The following is a 19,122-nucleotide window of genomic DNA, read 5'->3' as shown; positions in this document are numbered from 1 at the left end:
CGGAATTGACTCGTTGACCCCAGTTTCGAAACCTTGGTCCCGAAGGCGCAGGGTGCAACAGTGGGCTTCACTGACTGCTCTATTGGCAGATTTCCAAATTTTGATGCTTGTACGTCTTAAACGATTCCATGTTGAGTTCACCTGTTATTTCTCGGCCTTTATACTGGCGATTTTCGGATATAATTCCTTTTGTTTTCGTTGCCTTTTCTGGTGTTTGGTGTGCCTAGGAAAGGGGTAGATCATTAACAACCTTGTTTGCTTAAAATTCCTTATACTACTTGCATGCACGGGTTTTCGTTTCCCAGGAAAGGGTTTTGTTATACTTTCAACAAATCGATCAACTAAACTTCTTTGGAAGCAAAAGCTATTGAACAACCTCTCTACTCATTGATCTGGTGCCCTTCTATATAGTTAACACTTGCAATTGTTCCGGTAATAGGTATTGGGTTGCCCTGAAAATTCCTGCGAATTTTCAATCAAAATCCGAATGAATAATATTTTTCCATCTTTCTGTAGCGTTGCTATAAATTAAACACTTTTCGCTGTCTGTTATAATTCTTCTCAAAAATGGATCGAATTTGCTGTGAATCGCTGACACAAATGGACCAGTGCGAGTATTTTCAGTTAAATCGTGTGACATCCATGCAACTCTTTTTCATTTGAAGTTTACTTAAATATTTGAAAACAGTGTTTTTCACCCTAGCTGTGATCTCCGGAACCATAATTTACAGATCCGAATCTATGGTCAGTATCCATGGTAGGCGGTCAGAACAAGCAAGACTTTCAATATTTACTTCTCCTGAATGAAGTTTAGCAAACCACATCTGTAAACAGCCCATATTTCATCGAGTAAAAGGGATTAGGAGAGCTCTAGAAACGTCAAAATGAAAGGAAATAGTCGGTTGCCAGGGTTCCTGATCCGGTTCCTGATATTCGTTGGAACCTATTCTTTACAATGAGAATGCAGCTCCAGTTTGTCCATCGATGCAAATACATCTAGACTACGAACATTTCGCCTTCGGTTTTCTTTATTTATCTGTGATATTAATTGTGGCCATTTTGGCCGTCAAATAAAATATTCTTTTGATCGCTTTGCAATATCCAAAATTATAGTTAGTTTCGTGCAAACCATTCAAATTTAAACAAAAACAAAAATAGATTTAAATTATTTGGTTACCTCACTTCAAATAATTTGTTTTAAAAATTATCCCTTCTATATGGAATGCCGGTCACAATAACTTGTTATGTCATGTTTTCTACCTTTAATTGCCACTTGTTGTCTCTTAGAACCCGCGCGGAGGTAACAGCTAGTTTTCTTGCAGTTCCGTTAAATACGTGACAGTAACAATATGAGTATACTAGTAGCAGAGGTTTGTGGCAAAACTGTCGGAGCTACGTTATTCGAATGTGTTCAAAGAATTAAGCGTATTTAACATTATTAGACTGTTGTCCACTTTTCTCGGACTCGAAATGAAATACTTTGTCCTTAGATTTACGTAGGGTAGCGATCGGCATTGGTAAGAAGCTGCCTATTTTTGGGAACATTACAGTGAACTTGTTACGGCTTAACTACCTGGAGCTGTGGTTCATCACTTATTAGACACTTGTCTTTCCTCGTATATCTCGTCGGCATCTACTCGCACGAGCGAAGAGCTTCCAACTCTCAAACTGAATATGGTTCGCGTTCGTGATGTAGTTGCCTTTCATCAGTGGAAGAACTATCTTCTCGATTGAACAACAAACATCTTGCATAGCTTCATCATCATCAACAGCGCAACAACCGGTATCCGGTCTAGGGCTGCCTTAATAAGAAACTCTAGACATCCCGGGTTTTGCGCCGAGGTCTACCAATTCGATATGCCTAGAAGCTGTCTAGCGTCCTGACCTCCGCCATCGTTCCATCTCAGGCAGGGTCTGCCTCGTCTTCCTTTTCTACCATAGATACCCTTATAGACTTTCCGGGTTGGATCATCCTCATCCATACGGATTAAGTGACCCGTCCACCATAACCTATTGAGCCGGAATTTATTCACAACCTGACGGTCATGGTATCGCTCATAGGTTTTGTCGTTATGTAGGCTGCGGAATCGTCCATCTCGATTCTCTCAAACGCGGCCAAGAGTTCGCAATTTTTCTTGCCAAGAGCCCAAGTCTCCGAGGAATACATGAGGACTGGCAAGATCATTGTCTTGTACAGTAAGAGCTTTGATCCTATGGTGAGACGTTTCGAGCGGAACAGTTTTTGCAAGCTGAAATAGGCTCTGTTGGCTGCCAACAACCGTGCGCAGATTTCGTCGTCGTAGCTGTTATCAGTTGTGATTTTCGACCCCAGATAGGAGAAATTATCAACGGTCTCAAAGTTGTATTCTCCTATCATTATTCTTCCTGTTTGACTAGTGCGGTTTGATGTTGTTGGCTGGTTCGTTTTCGGTGCTGACGTTGCCACCATATATTTTGTCTTGCCTTCATTGATGTGCAGCCCAAGATCTCGCGCCAATTGCCGCCTGCTTGATCTGGATGAAGGCAGTTTGTACGTCTCGGGTGGTTTTTTCCATGATGTCGATATCGTCAGCATAGGCCAGTAGTTGGGTGGACGTAAAGAGGATCGTACCTCTTGCATTTACCTCACCATCACGAATTATTTTCTCGAGGGCCAGGTTAAAGAGGACGCATGATAGGGCATCCCCTTGTCGTAGACCGTTGTTGATGTCGAATAGTCTTGAAAGTGATTCTGCTGCTTTTATCTGGCCTCGCACATTGGTCAGGGTCAGCCTAGTCAGTCTTATCAATTTCATCGGGATACTGAATTCCCTCATGGCCGTGTGAAGTTTTACCCTGGCTATGCTATCATAGGCGGCTTTAAAGTCGATTAAAAGATGGTGCAACTGATCTCCATATTCCAGCAATTTTTCCATCGGTTGCTGCAGAAAGAAAATCTAATCTGTTGCTGATTTGCCTGGAGTGAAGCCTCTTTGGTATGGGCCAATTATGTTCTGGGCGTATGAGGCTATCCAGCCTAGCAAGATAGTGGAGAATATCTTATAGATGGTACTCAGCAACGTGATACCTCTATAATTGTTGGACTGTGTGATATCTCCCTTTTTATGTATGAGACATATAATGCCTCTTTGCCAGTCATCAGGCACTGATTCGCTGTCCCACATCTTGAGCGCAAGTTGATGAACCACTTGGTGGCCCCCTCCATATTTAACTAATTGGACTGTAGTTCCATCTTCTGGTGACTTATGGTTTTTAAGCCGATGATTGCATAGCTTGCTGGAGAATATTGATGAGCATTGAACTGTTTTTACTTCTCTTTGTCGCTAATGAGGTTTTCGGTCAGGTCCAAAAAAGGCGCCATATAATCTGGCTTACTATGGGAACATGAAATCGAATCGATGAGCGGAAGGAATTGAAGGCTCTTATCGCCACTGCAAATGATGCCCTTGAGCGCAGATACCGCGGCAAATCTTGGGGAATGTAACGTAACGTACGCCTTAGCGAAGTCATCGGTTCACTGCAATGATTTTATCGCTGCTCAGTATAGTGTAACACATTACAGTAAAACTTGTAGGTCGTAAGTCTTCCCATGGGCGGATAAAGAACGTTAACGGTTGGCTCCTTCTCCACTATGGCAAGCGGTTGAAGATTTGGAACTTCACTTTGGTCCTCAATCGTGTAATATCTTGTGGATGATATAGTACGCTATCTTAAAATACGGATATCGGGGATCAATGCGCTCAGCCAGTGAAAGGCTGCCGAATTTGACCGCGCTCCTGTGCAACTACTCCTTGCAGCCCCTTTAGTCCGTCCAGATTTATTACTTCCACTTAATCGTAATGGGAAGGATCGTTAAGATTCCCTAATCCACAAAACTAATGACTAAAATGATTCTGGAACGAATTGAAGAATACCTCGAAAGCTTTATCGATTAAGAGCAAGTTGATCGTCCCGCACCGAACTTATCAGCACCCGACGGATCTTTATAGAACAGTTTAGTCCAACTGCTCTTCATCAATTTCGAGAAGGCTTTCGCCAGCATGATTTGGAATGCTCTACGTAGGAAATGTTTTCCGCAGAAATTAACATTGAAATCCAAAATCAAATCGAACAAGGTTGCATTCTATCGTCAGCACTATTTCTAACGTTGTTGTTTAGAGGACGTGGTGGACTTTAATTTTTAAGTTCTCAGTCTGACGACCATCGTACTTTTTCTATCTTCATTGATAATGCATCTTCGTTCCGTTGCGTCTGCTGATGACAGCGCTAAACTCGATGTTAACGGATGCATTAACGTTAAACAAACATTATCACTATTTTATCCAAAATCTGAAAGTGCATGAGAATCCTAGGGGTTTAACGTGAGTACCTGTCTCGTGGACTTAATCCCACGGTCTTCTTAAGACACGGATTGATTTTGTGATCAGAGCCCCGCTGTGACCAGCAACAACGGTATCAGTCTATACCGAGTGCATGACTCGGTATCCATACTGGTGGATGCAAGACCTACCAAAATCTCTACCGAACTAAGGAGTACGGCACCCGCGTTGAAACGCAACACCACGCTGAGACCCGAAGGTCTCTGTTCGCTTAAACTCAACCACAACCCCCCCACAAGCTCCCACTAGGGGGCCAACCGCAAACAACCAAGCTGAACACACATACAACAGGAATTCTCCTGAAGTATGTGAGTAGAGGAGCTATCCCGGTTCCGATGGCACCAGTATACCCCTGGTTTTGTGACTGTTGCCACTTCAGATGAGTCCCCGTGCAGACTCGGGTCTGATCGCCCTAATTAGGCCTTTGGAGGCGTCTCCCGGTGCCACCACTATGGAGGTTCTCCTCGGCCACTTGATTTTGGTTCGGCCGACAGGGTTGCCGCCCCGCCCCTGAAAGTGCAGAAACCTTAACACTTATATCAAATTGAAGTTATTTTGCACAGCCATTCTCTCTGTGTTATTATATGGGCCTAGCATTTATAAGTGGCCACTACTGTTACTCGGAAGCTCTAAGCCTTCCTTAACATCAGTCCCCGGTGCCTCATTGGTGTTGTCTGATCCGACACAAACTCGAATGAAGAGTTGAGTTAGGGCACGGATCAGGGACTGATAGACGTATTCATTAGAGGACGAAAGCGGCAGTAGATCGGTCACATTCTAAGGATGGGTGACAATTCCGAGTTATGCTATACATGTGATTCCAGATGTACTTCAGCTCCCTTTGGGTCTTCCCGAAAAGCTTAAAGTCACTCCTCCTAAGCTGGGATAGTGGGAGTCATCGCCTTTGCTTGATGTGTGACCTACCTCCTACCAGTTTCGTCTTTCGATCAACATATCCACAAGGTACTAGGCCCTTGCGCCGACGAAGTTATACGTTTGAAGTTATATCCGGTCAGAGTACCCCGATGATCTTCGGAGGCAGGCATTAACGAAGATTTGAAGCTTGCATTGTTAACCTATTTTATAATACAATCTTTCCAACGAAATTATTGTATAAGTATTTCGAGGAAATAAATTGTTTTTTTAGTATACGTCGCTATTCTCGAACACGATAATTATCATATATAAAATTTGCCTGATATTATTTACTTACTAACTAACCGTTTCAAATCGGGTTTCCACCAATTATCTTGTCTTCTAACCAATGGATAAAAACAACCTGTCCTCCCTAGTTCTCAACTAAAATAACGTTTTCAATGTCACGTAACGGTGGCAACATCTAGTGAGATTTGCTTGTTGAGACAAAACGAAGGTTAAATAAATCTCTTGAAATTGTTGCAATTAGCATTTGTCACTTGATTTCAATTACAACTCATTCATTATGTGTCACATTCAAACTAAGCATTATTCTTGTCTGCCACCTATATGTGCAATTATTGGTCACGATGACCGTGAGCTACATAAGATACAATCTAAATTGACATGATTTTCTCCTTAGAAACTATAATCGTGAATCAAACAATGCACTCAAGAAACTGTGCTTTTTTTTTCTCAATTTAAATACAATAGCGCATTTCCGATGTGATTTCGGTAGTTAGGTCTACTTTCCGGTGTGATGTCTAGATACAGTTGAGGTTTTCAGATTGCTGGGAGTGAAAATTATTTTATGTCAGTGCAAATCATTAGCGTTGCATGGCATCTCATGCAAATTATATATTTTTTCTCATTGAGATGAAGATTTTTAATGTACATCAATAGAGGCTTTCCTGACGGAATACTTTTTACTGATCCATGTACAATATCTCGGGAACCATTTGTTCATTTCCTCAATGTTGGATGATGCACTTTCTGATTGGGATTATCTTCTCAAACTTTGAAAATTGAGAAATTTCAACATATCTGTAACTGTCAATCTGTATTATTTCATGTAACTCCTAACTTAATACTTCAATTGTTAGATTCAAGGCACTATAATATCCTTCGAAATGCAGTTAAGCTTCCAAAGATTATTGCGTGTTGAATATGTCTCTTAGCCAATCTTTTAAATGTAATTGATTTCCATTGTGAGTTAAAAGATCAACAGAAGATTTCAAACGAGAAATGTTTGGACTAGAACGGAAAAGTCTTTGTTTTCACTTCCAAAGATGTTCAGACTGGAAAGCTTCCGTATTTCCATGAATTTTACTGCCGGTGTTAAATCATTTCAGCTTAAAATTGATTAAGTGCATTTATTCAATTAAATCCAAATCCAACTCCAACTTTTCATCAACATTCGACAGAATTTTTCCACTAAACCCATATTTTTCATTTCAATTCGCTTTCAATCTGAATAGAAATTAAAATTTTGGCACTGAACCACTGACCGATGTGAGTGAAAGCCTAATTTAAAAATTAACGGCTCAGTAAATATAATGCTGAGTTAATTCCAGGCGCAGCTGTTTCTCTTTCAATAAAAAATTTGCATACATTTTTATTCCATTGCCATCTATGCAATGATGTCTATAGAATTTCATGACTTCAAAGGCGTTTACTTATGCACTCAGTTCAGCTCCACATACCCAAGCGTGTCTAAGATGCAGATATTTGATTTGCGATATTATGAAATTGCCTCTTGAGAGCATTTCAAATTACGGACGTACGCCCGCACCAGTGACTCTGTGGATATAATAGGAAAGTGTACATATCTTAGCCTATTAATAATTCATAAATGGTTTGAATAGATTTTATAATGCTTCACGAAGTCTATGCATTGACAATTTTTTTCAGGACGCATGATGCAATCTAGATAAATACTGGTACCATGAGTGAATAATGAGAGTTTCTGAAGAATTTCGAAATGATTTGAACACCATATGGTTGCGATTTAGTGATCTTATTGACACCTCCTGTTGTTAAGAGATATTTGCTAACACAACTGTTGAGTAGTGGTCAATGAACACTCTACCGTACTTTATGCCGTTGTTTGCTAATATGTCTTACGAAAAAAATTATGCTACTTTTGGGGCTAGATCAGCATTTCATGTTACTATAAATAAGTCCATTCCAGCCCGTTAATCCATTATGTTCGGTTGAAGGAAAACGATTCATTCAGATGCCACCCACTGTAACAGTTGAACTTGGTTCAATTCTTTTGCGATTCTTTCCCACCTCCTTCACGAACGAGCAAGGATTCCTCTCAAACTAACACTTGTACAGTAATATAAAACTGTACAAGTTTATTCAGAATCATGAAAATAGTGGGAAAACCTCTTCTTATGGTAGTTCTCTGTTGAACCGGCTGCTTGGAATTACCTAAGTTCAATTTATTTAAAAAAGGTGGAAAAAGGTGCGAAACAACATTGCGCTGCAGTAAGATCTGTTACAAATAATTTCAGACCCCTCTAGTTGACATAAACGTGTTATATTCTGAAGAAAAGTTAATCGAATTAGAAAAAATGCATTTAAACAATGTAGCCACCTCGAAAAATAGCAATTCTCTAAATATGAAGATTACTTCCTGAAACAAAAGATTTAAGCCAGAAACCTCGATCAAGTCACGCATTATTTAAGCAGCTCGGCATATATATACTCTTACATAATGTCAGGCAAACCACACATGTTTAAAACTTGAGGGGGCAACCAAGCGATTAACACAACCGCATTCGCTACATTATTTAAATCGGCGTGCACCAGGTAGGTTTCGTCAAGAACTGCGGAAGTACTGATGCAATACACGCTGGGCGTACTTTATGAAGATACTCCGTTAGACGCATTTACTTTGACCTACGTTGCATTCCTGGGTTTGCTGAAGGCATTTGACCGTGTATCACACACTCACTCACAAATCATGCGCAAGGTTAAACTGTTCTACCGCGATCCGAGGAGTAAAGTTCAAACTGTAACAGCAACATGCCCAGCACTGAGGTATCATTTAAATATTTCTAGTCAGTGCTGTCAGGCAACGGTATAAAATTGCTTCAAACATCAGCGCAACTTGTATGCGTTGGCGTTCCTTGCGATCGGTACTTCAACGAGTGTCTCGAATCCAAGATTTACCGTTATGTCATCCACCTCTATGGTCCTGAGTATTGGCCGACTATAAAAAACAATGTACGATGCCTGGCGGTAACGGAGGTAACGATGTTGTGTTGGACCAGTGGCATAATACGAAATGAGGACATGCCCGATCAATATCGACCATGCAAAAATTTTAAGAGGAACGTCTTCGTTAATGTGGTATTGTAATTTACGCTAATGAGAATTCAATTATTAAGATTGGTCTAAACATTGAATTCGATGGAAAGCGATCAAAAGACCGGCGGAAACAACGATGGCTACATATGCTGGACGGTGATTTTGATAGCCTTCAGTCTCCATCCAGATCCGGACTTTGACCGAGCCAAATGGTGCATCCGATTAAGACGAGCCGACTCCACTTCTGAACGGGAGAAAGGCTGAATTAGAAGAAAGGACTGGTTTGAGTAGTAGCATCAAGTCGTTGTTGAAGAAGCTAAAGTTACGATGCGGTCATAATGTTATTAAGGAAAAAACCGGCCAACGACTGATTGAGTTGCAGTCCATACATATAAGGTGAAAAATCGTTTAATGTGGTACTGGTCAGGAGTTTGGTCAGCCTAATAATGAACGTTTCGGCATTTCACGTGTCCATAGATGCGGAAAAGTACATCGTCTGAGAAAACCAAACGGCTGAAAAACTTCCAATTAGTTGCTAAGTCGGGTTGAGGTGTCGATGGATCAGACGCTTTTCATAATCCACCAGTATCAGCTTTTGAGCATATTGAAGTTTGTAAAGATGGAATTTTGTATTCTGTGGTAAAATGAAAATGTTTCAAAAACATCAACACAAGGAAAATGCATCTGAGATGGCATTCCATCTTTCCGAGCTTATGATCCCGAGATGAGATGTGAATGTCCACGACATTTCATCAAATCTTTGAGCTCGGATTGAATATTTAATTTTGCTTTTTGCGATTTGACGAACTAGAAAAACAGATTTCAGTCCTTCATTAATAACAGTTATGCTACTGTGTCCTTCAATTTGAAGAAAAAAACTAACACCTCTTGATTGACTTTGTTGATTGAATCCTGTCATCTGGTTCGCAGCTTCTCAGGTGGTCGTCGTCTTATTTAGATTCTTGCTCTCGGGATTCATCTCGGAATCTTTGATTCGGCCATGTTTTCATGCTTTTGGGCTAATATAAAGTTAGAGGCTATTGACTTATCTAGCTTTGTGTCTTATTCGCCATTTGATATCCTTTGTTACTCGGCTCCATATTCGAGGTCTCGTTAGCTTCTACTGCCTTCGTTTTGGCCTATTTTGTAGTCTGCGTCTAGCTGATTAATTAATGTCTTCTATGTTGTCAATTTCGTTTTCCCGTGTAAGTTGTTGTTCTCCAATATAGGCATCATCAAGTAATATGATCCGCCTATGGATTTCCTTCATTTCATAGTTTTCGGTAGTTATTAGTGGCCGCCGATAGACAAAGCTGTTCGTTTGATTTTTTTATTTTCGGCTTATTGTTTTTCTTGTCTCGCCTAGTTTCATCAAAGGTTGTTTGGCGTTGTATTCTCATCTCATACGGTTTGGAATTTTCCGCGCCACTTACTCCAGCGTAAGGCTTAACAACTTTAGGCTTTAGCCCATCGCAGAATCTGTCCTGAAGCTTCATGACGATTGATCTTGTATTTTCGCCTAGACTGACTTCATTTTCATTGTAATAAGTACAATGCTGCAGGATCGATACTGTTGTATGCTCGTTACACTTTCTCGCCAATCTCTTAGCACGAATTTCGATAACCACATGTTATCATGGAAAATATTGCTAGTGCAGTATTCCTGCCTTTAGTAATTCCACTCCACTCAGCTTCAATGCTTTGTACTTTCCAAGAACTTGTTATTCCTTTGATTGATTCCAACCACTTGAAGGTCCGGCATTGTGGTGCTAAAAAATTTCTTGAAGTAATCAAGCCACCTACTATTTATTTTCTTCGTTTTTTCTAGAGAGCTCCTCTCTGTGTCCTTTTGGTATACTGGAATTCAACGAAACCAAATCCTGTGGCTATACACCTAGTGATCTGCTGTTCGGAACATAAATTTTTTTTCCCCTCGTCCTTCTTCAATTTGAAAATAGGGTCGTTTAGCTGATTATGTTACTGAGTCTTGCAAATTTTGTCAGTTGTTTTCCTTAACTCTACGTACTTGTCTTGGTAGTCGGCGCTGCGTATATTGGTTATATGCTGCATTTTGTTGCATCCATGGCGGAAAAAATAAAATTGCACATTGAAATCTGCTTATTTTCATTCAACTAACTATAACTACATTAAATTTATCTTTTATAGCGTCTGGAAAAACTTCTGGAAGGCTATAGCCAAGCATTTGCCTAATTAGGATTCCTTGTATTACTTCCCTTCCCAGTGTTTTCTTTGGGCTCCTCCTTTTCTCTGTGAATCTAGGACAATGGAGAAAGGGGTTCTCTGGGTATTTAGGAAGCTTGTCGCAGCTGAGACAGTTAATAGCATCTGGATCGTTGAGGAAATTATTGCACACAATCTTTTACAATAGTGGTTCCAACACAGAGCTTTGTGGAACACCAGCGGAGGCAATGTACTCTTTGGATCCATCGTTCGTGTTGTTCTTGCCTGCTAGATAGCTGACGATATGCTAAATTGCTGGGTGTACCTTATGTCGCCAAAGACTCCCTTATTGGGCTTCAATTGTCTGGAATGGATGCATTTTGAATAGCAAGGATAATCACTGCTCAATACTTGCTAGTAGTACCTTTTCCGTACAGCGCATTTTCAGTTGAGCCTGTAACGAGTTTGACGCCATCTATGATTAATCTGCCTGTAGGAAAGCCGAATTACAATAGAGAGCAGTCTGTTAAAGGTTTTTCACGTACGAAGATTGTCCACCAGGTGGCTTACTAGTTTTAGGTAACGTTAGCATTTTTATACCTTAGGAAAGACCCCATCTATTAAGTATATCTTATACAGATTCTTCCTCTTCAGCCTTTATTCCGTTCAGAAGCGGGCTCGGCTCGTCTTCATCGGTTGCGCCATTTTGCTGTATTAAAGGGTTGATTTGGATGCAGCCGCGTGACTTTCAAATCACCATCCAAAGTATAAGCCACCGTTACTTCGGCCGGCCTTTTAGTCGTTTCCAATCGACTCCGTAGTTCAGACCAATTGAAATATCGTTAGAGCGTAAAGCGGCTATCTGCCTCAACTTAATACGCAGCCTCCAAGGCCCGATTTTTGTTGTCTCCCAATCTATTGCAAATCTCTGGCACTTTTTCCGTCGTTACTACGGGTATAACTACTAACTAACGGTTTTGGGAGATTTTCGTCATATTTGCACTCCTGAGGAGATAAATCTCCAAAAATTTTCAGGAGGAAAACGAGACCTTTAGCTGCCTGACTTTTGAATCTTACCATTGTAACTCTGTAGTTTATATTCGCTTGCATGTTATTTGGTTCTTTGCTGTATACGCATTTTGAGGTTTTTCAAGCTTTCTTGTAAATACGCTGCTTCATCTCTAGGTCGTTTCTACCCACTGTTCTCCACGAATGATTATGCATTATCTCAACCATCATTAATCAATATGATGTCTAAATACACAAAGGCCTCCTGAAGACAACGCCTTCTTGCATTTGTGCGTGAATTTTCCCTATTCTGTGATCAATGCATTAAATTCACTGGCGAACTTGATGTCCGTCCTTTCGCGTCCGAGGCTAACCTACCGAACATGTCCTTAAATGTACAGGAGACGCTTGAAAAATCTCTTCAGAAAGGCTTATTCCCCAAAGGAACAAATCAACCATCCAATACTGACTTTCTCAAATACAAGAAATCTATACGCTGCCTCAATCAGTAATTGGATGGTCGTGGTATGGGACTTTCTGAGGGTAGCAATATATTCCTCTTTTAAATCCTACAGTTTAAACTGTTTGCTATGGCAATTAAATGTCCGTATTAAAAGTAACCTTGTCTACGGTTATGCTCTAGCTAAAGATTTCACGCTCTTGAGTACGCATCGCAGTAAATTTTTTCTTCGACTTTTTCCTCGCCGGATCTTTGCAGCATCCTGCTGATACTTTTCCCGAAGTTGTTAATATCGGGATCCTGCTCCACCATAACCTGTTGACATTTCCCAAATCTTTAAGGTTGAAGTCATTTTTTTTTTGTTGAGGATGCTGGGAGTCCTGAGTCTGCATCCACTTGATGACAGACTAGACCACTTGGGAAACAACTTAGTCCCTCTCTTGTAGTCCACGGACTCCTATTTTTTGAGTTAAACATCCAAGTTTATCAAAAAAATTGACTGACGGTTTCGTCCAGGTCAGAGGCAACGCATCAGACGCTGCCTCACCTCTGGGAGCAGCGTGGCCGAAAGTAGTGACAGGTGGTAATCGGTCCATTTATATATAATTGAAAACACAACATGAGTGTGAAATTTGTCGTAAGTTCAAATCTAAACCAGGCCGGGGTGATTTTTTTTTGTTGGGGTTGCTGGAAGTCCTGAGTTCGCACCCACTTGATGACGGATCGGATCACTTGGGAAACAACTTACTTGGAGTCATGTTTCTTAATATGCCTGCGCAGGATGTACTTACCATGTAAGAAATGACCACTGCGCCAGGCGTTTCTCCATTTTCTACTTGTTTGGCTCGCCTTTAGTCCAACCATCACGGTTTTTTCGATTGGAGCTTCTTTGGTGTCACACACGCCTTAATCACATGTCTTTCTCAAAGTTGGCGCATTTTAAATTCTAAGCACGTTTTGCTTGGCTAACTATTTCTTCTCATTTCTTTATCCTCTTTTGTTTCTTCGGACACCTGCGTACCTGGGTACGCTTAGTTGTAAACTCATCCTCTCGCGACTTATTGTGCAGCATTCCGATGGCTCTAGCTATATTCTTGATTGTTTCCTATAGATTCTGCTTATCTTTAACAAATTAAGACCACTCAACAATTTTAGCGCCCAGTAAAATAAAGGATGTCTCTTCCAGGTCAGACTTCTATTCAATAGCACTTTTCTGCGACAAATGTACCTCAATTCCCGCTTCCCCCACATTTCGAGGTGTTTGTAGAACTAATATGACCCATGGCTCTTACCGCCCAAAATATTGTAGGAGATCTCATTATCGTTGAGCTTTCCCTGAATAGATCCAGCTCTCGATTCTGAAGAGCTTCCTCTAGCCCCTAGTTGGGGTCCTGTTGATGCCATTATGATTTTAAACCCACAATGTTCTCTTCTGTCCTTTTGTTGTATTTAAACGCCGAGCATTCTCTTACCCTCACGAAGGGACGTCTCTGATAGGAGATCTGATAACTCCCATATTGAGTACCCATTGATTACTAAATTATTAAATCTGCTTAGGAAATACTAATTGGTTTCGAAGTCTAGATTTCTTAGTCTGATTCCTCCACACTGTTTTGGTAGCCCTACGAAGCTGTCACTAATATTGAGGAAGGAGATGATTAGTTTTTGTGGACGTGTGGAACAAAAAACTGAGGCGGCTTCTTTTTCATAATATTCTACATACTATTGCAGATCTTGATCCATATCACTCCGGTTCTTCATAGAGTTATTTTTAACCTAAGTAGGTTACACGTGGTTTCGGGAAAAACCCTAATGCCAAAAATAGACTCGTTTTTATTATTCTGATGGACAAAACTATAAAACTTAATTAACGAACAAAATCTAATCTTCCTTTATCTCTTCTTCGTGATGTTTTTTACGCTTTTCATGTTCAAGCGAACATAAATAACGCTTTCTGTTAAATTTTAAAATATTTGAAAACAAACTAACAAATTTGAAACTGACTAGAAAAAAAAAAACACCAAACAGTTAAAGTATTCATATCACATCATATCGTTTGTCTACTAATTACCTGATATTAGCATAATTATTAACTTAGTTTACCTTTAATAGTGATCTGCTATTTGCTTAACATTTATAAGTCGTAAAATGTTAAATTGTCGGTGAAACTTTGAAATTCAAGGAGATAAACACATAAGATATGATGGAAATGAGAAGTTGTTTGATTGATTGTCTTATTCTACATGTATCGTAGTTGCAAATCCACATTGTTTTTTGCTGACGTTCGTTTAGCGACGAATTGTTTTTTTGTTTGCGTTCTACGGAAATATGAATGAAACGTGCTGACATGCGTTGGAATTGTTAAGTAGGTTCATTCAAAATTTCTTTTTATCAATGACTTGAGCAAAGTCCTTCGGTATTCTACACCATTAGGTTATAGATTTTTTTATCGTTTCAAACTTTATAGAGTAATGTGGAGAATAAATGATATTTGATGTATGATGGCTTCACCTAGTTTGCTATGAGTATGGCAACCAAACGTTCTACTTAATAACGGGGAGCAATGTAGGGGCAGAAGAATCCAGTTCGAGAGGCAACCACTAAACCAGACTTTTACCGAACATGACTTTTCGGACTATAGCACAGGTTGCAAAGATGGTCGCTTTTTGCATCTTTATGTATAGTCCAGCCCTAAGATCGAGCGTTTTCAGCGCTTTATGTAAACTTTGCGAGACTAATCCCGTCGCTGAAAATACGACTGGGACTGCCTCGATCTTTTGTAGTCTCCAAGTCTGCTTTATATCCTTCGCCAAGGAGCCGTAGTTCCGAATTTTGTTTGCTGTTTGTGTTCCGGCCCAACGGTAAGGCAACATCGATTATGAAGCACGCTCGTTCTTCCCTGCGAAGCAGAACCAGATCGGGTCCATTGTGATTAGACTGGGTCGGTGGCAATACATACTGTGATCCCACAGTAGTTTGGTCCCATTATTTTCTCTACGGAGTATACTTATAATAAGGATGGTATATTGCCACTAAGTTATTCTTCAACGCAAGGTTTTGGTGGAGAATCTTGCAAATATCATGTACTGGATGATCTCCTCTTCACAGTTGCGCAACCTACAACTGGAGTTGGCGATTGAGGAACCGTGAAGAATGCACCGTCTGTAGTGTTCTGTTGGGAGCGAAGCATCCCGAATTGAAGTTAGGAATATTGTGGTTTCATAAAATAGTACACCATTAGTCAACCATTTGCTGGAGGCTTCGATGACAATGCCAGGCAACTACAAATTTTTAATGTGACCTTCGAGAATGGGTTTCTCTTTCCACATATCGATCTTCTATTGGATTGAAGTAACATTGGACATGGGATCGCATTCTTTGCTTTTGAAGTTCAAAGGAGATAATTTATTATTTGCCATGACGGTAGCCTGGTGTAATTGGTTAGAGGATTGTTTCTCAAAAAACAAAAAAAGAAACTCACAGAGAGAATGCATTTGATTGTAGTGCAATGTTTTTAAATCAAGTACCCACCCCTCTTCCTCCCTGGTGATGTGGGATAGTGATCTTCAATTATTGTGCATGTTGTTATTTGCAAGAACCCGTCTATTGACAGATTCTAAATCGGTGTTACTCCACTTTATCACACAGAAAGTATATAGAAGGACGGGAATGGCGAAGCTGTTGATTGGTATGATTTTATTTTCCCTGAACAGCTCTGTTTTCAGGACAAGATCCAGACGCGTGCAAATTCCCCCAGCAACTTAGATTTCATTATTGCCACAGCAGGTGTTGTTGCTTGCAATATGCCGAGGAATTTGTGGACGTCGTCCAAAACCATACCCTTAATTCGAACGTCATTTTGGTTGTATTCTTAATTTTCGGTGTGTTTTCCCCGAAGCATTGTTTTTATGTGACATTTCTTCAAACCCCATTGCATGCCGATATTCCAGCTGAACTTTGGCATACATTTTTATGTCGCCAATATACATTAAATGACTTAATGTACATTTCGACAATATACCATGTTTGACTTGGAACCCGTATTCGCTTTCAATAGGTCACGCATGATTGGTATCTCTCCCCATGTTTGTGAAGATGCCGATAGCTTTGTGCTCCCATTCTTTGTCATTGTTCTCAGAAGAAGAACCACATTCGGGTTGATTTTGTACAAGCGTAATAATTGTAATAACGGCGAATGCGATATGGAGACGAATGCTGATTTTGAGTCGATGTAGACTGTCGAGATGTTTGATTTTTGGTTCACAGCCTGCTTTACAGCCACCATATCGATTATAAGCTGTTCTTTGTAGCCCTTTGCGTATCCTTTTTGCTCCTCAGCTATAAATTTATGAACATCTAGGTGTTTTGAGATGTTCGCACAGAGAACTGAAGTGGTAGATGGTAGGAAGACAAGTAATTGGTCGAAATTTTGAAGGGCAAATGACACCCTTTTCATTGGGAATGAGAAAAGTTAACCCCTTGGTGAAAAACTACTTTCAGATCGGCAATCATCTGATTAAAATGATTTGTCAATACCCTATGAGTGCTTTTGACCCGCTTCAGCCAGAAGTTGCAAATCTTATTAACTCCTGGCGCCTTCCAATTACCTGCCTTTTCAAGGGCTGTTAGTTACGTCAAGCATCAGTCTGGGGATTGTCTCGCATGAACGCATAAGGCGTGGGAGTCACACTGCCTCTAAATTGCAACGGCTGGGTTTGCTTCAAACACTCCTCGAGAAGCCTTCTGCCTGATCCAGATCGAGATTATTTTTCCGACCTGAGTTGCTGAGATTTTTAAATCTCCGTTGGTTCTGGAAGAACACGGTGTTGCATGTCCTTCGCTGAAAGCTCTTTTGATACCAACGGAAGTGATTGAAGCATACCGCAAGTTTCTGCTTCAGCCCCACGAGGATTTCTTCGAATGGCATGACATTGGACAGATGATGATGCAACGCATCTGTGCACTTTGGTGATGGATTTCCAAGAAGGGCTTGCGTGACACGGCCAATCTTCTCAACTCAACTCAACGCAACTCGGTTGTTATTCACTATCACCTGGTGCTGGTTGACGAGGTTCTGTTCCGGAACATGATTTAATTCGGGTTATGAACACATCGTAGAGTCGGTTTCTGTACCCTGATGGCTTCCGTTGCCAATCCGTGACATGGTAATAGGCGCATAAGATAAATTCATAAACCAACCATAATATGCCTAGTTCTTCCATCCCTGGTGATAGGCGGCATAACCGCCAAGGGCGAAGAGCCGTTGAGCGACTCTTAACCGTGCTGGGTACTGTCTTCTGTCCTTGGAGTCCCATTAAAATTATTTAAAACGTCCCCAATTTTTTCCCCACGAGTATTGGGGAAGCTGTCAACCCTGCATCAGAGCTCCGATGTTGCAATGCCCCATGGTTACCTCCAAAGGTAGGGAAGGTATTTGGAGGGGAGCTGCTAAAATACAGTGTAACGTTTCTGTAATTCATCCGATAGGCGCGTCGATTCCTTCACCCCAGATTGTGGATTTGTTACGGAGGTTTATTCTCCCAGAAAGGGAAGAATAAGTTAGAGAATACGAACACGAATGGAAACGTTCTGCTTGTCCGCGGCAGGATTAACCTGCGATATTCGTAGCTGATCCAGTGGGTCATGTCATTATCCGCAACCCCCATGACATGTCATTCTGCAAACTATTTCAGGAACCATTTCTCCCCTTCATCAGTGAGACATATTCTGAAAAAAGGAACCAATCTTTTTTGGAATATAAAAAACGAAAAAAATTGCTACTGCGTTCTTTAAATATTACAAATTTAATGGTATTCAGGGTATTCATTTCCTGCTCAATTTGTCTGAAGTCGAGATGTGAGATGGGTAAGTGATGTATGTAATGTCACAAAAGCGTAATATCGCGTCCTTACAGCGTAATATCATATTACCATCAACGATGGTGATCAAAACACCAAGCACCATTTAACATCACAACATCATCCGATCACCACCTAGTTATCGGGGGCCTAAGCCGACTATCACTTGCAAATCTGTTAGTTTTATGACTCCCTGCTCTCTTGGTTGGTTTTGGCCTGGAGAAATGATTTGAGGTGTGTTTCTGATACTTTATGGTTATGGTGATTCTTTGTTTAATAATAAAAAGCAACGTAGTACCAGATAAAGATATAACTTAGCAAAAATGTAATGTGTTCGACACATCATACCGTCCTGAGTACAGAAGTATATTACCTAAATTTCTTTGATCTCTTCTTGACTTCCTTCAATGAATATCTTTATCAATTTCCCACTTATCATTGCTGTACATTTTGTACCATGTGATAAACATCAAACGCAGGGCAAATATCTTTTTAGTGATAAGTAATACCTACTAATTTTAGCTGCCGTAATGAAAGGTGATGTTTGCGATATCACAATATAATATCACTTTCTTCAAAAGGTGACGTGATACCACATCACCCACAAAGGTGATGCTTTGCGCATCCCTAGTCTAAACGGATTTTCTTCGAATATTAGCGAAGTTGAACTGTTACATTGACAAATATAAAATATGGCAAATATTCATCAGTCAGTACATAGTCGTTTTCCTTCTCTAATTGGGCTTCTCTAGTATCAAAAATGTAAAGAAGGAATTATCGAAAGGTAAAACGATATCCTTGATTAAATAGATTAGTTGTAAGTGTATTTTTAGTTACTTATTTTACTTAAAAATGTGAGGTATGGTATGGTATCGTTTTCTTTCACTTAGAAATTAGCTAGCTTAGCCACACACAGCAGTTTTATAAAAACTTTAGACTTACAAATTAACGTAACAATTGCACTTGTGTGTTTTTCTTGTTTATGGAATTCTCGATAATTATC

The 19,122-nt window shown here is 40.3% G+C and overlaps 1 protein-coding gene across 42 annotated transcripts in view; it reads left to right on the top strand.

Annotated features, from left to right (window-relative positions):
- LOC119653756 (dystonin) overlaps positions 1-19,122 on the top strand; it is a 525,582-nt gene that overhangs the window by 323,704 nt on the left and 182,756 nt on the right. The gene's annotated exons all lie outside the window — the stretch shown is intronic.

This window comes from Hermetia illucens, chromosome 4 (assembly GCF_905115235.1).
Source record: "Hermetia illucens chromosome 4, iHerIll2.2.curated.20191125, whole genome shotgun sequence".
Classification (NCBI taxonomy): Eukaryota; Metazoa; Arthropoda; class Insecta; order Diptera; family Stratiomyidae; genus Hermetia; species Hermetia illucens.
The sequence above is the reverse complement of the archived record's forward strand: the minus strand, read 5'-3'. Positions and strand labels throughout refer to the sequence as shown.